Source organism: Bison bison, unplaced genomic scaffold, assembly GCF_000754665.1.
Source record: "Bison bison bison isolate TAMUID 2011002044 unplaced genomic scaffold, Bison_UMD1.0 scf7180017853685, whole genome shotgun sequence".
In the NCBI taxonomy this organism is placed as follows: domain Eukaryota; kingdom Metazoa; phylum Chordata; class Mammalia; order Artiodactyla; family Bovidae; genus Bison; species Bison bison.
The window spans coordinates 11,459-12,105 of NW_011484258.1; positions in this window are offsets into that span (position 1 = coordinate 11,459).

The window sequence follows — 647 nt, forward strand, 5'->3', positions numbered from 1 at the left end:
GCTTCAGCATCAGTCCTTCCAATGAATATTCAGGACTGATATCCTTTAGGATGGACTGGTTTGATCTCCCTACAGTCCAAGGGACTCTCAAGAGTCTACTCCAACACCACAATTCAAAAGCATCAGTTCCTTGGAGGAGGAAATCAATCAAACCCCTTGGAGGAAGGCATGGCAACCCATTCTGGTATTCTTGCCTGGAGAATCCCACGGACAGAGGAGCCGGGCGGGCTACAGTCCATAGGGTGCAATGAGTCGGACACAACTGAAGTGACTGAGCACACATGCACCCACCAGTTCCAACCTGCTTTCTATTAGGTGGCATTAAGTGTGCCACTCAGTGGTCACTCTGAGAATTAGAAAGAAGAGTTCTATCCATTAGCTCCATTCTCCAAGTCTTTTAGTATGCTAATTAGAATCAGATCCATGCATGGACAAGCAGATCACAAACAACTTTATGAGACTGCATTCCTGAGCATCATCCCTCTTCACTAGCTTCTAGTACTTTCCAGCTTCCTGGAGCTCTCCTTTTCATTCCTCCAGCCAGAAACCACCCACTTCTATGATTATTCTGCCTCCAGGGCCAAGTGGCAGGCAGAGAGAGAGAGAGAGAGAGAACATGAAAGCAACAGCATTTGAGCTGCCCTTTT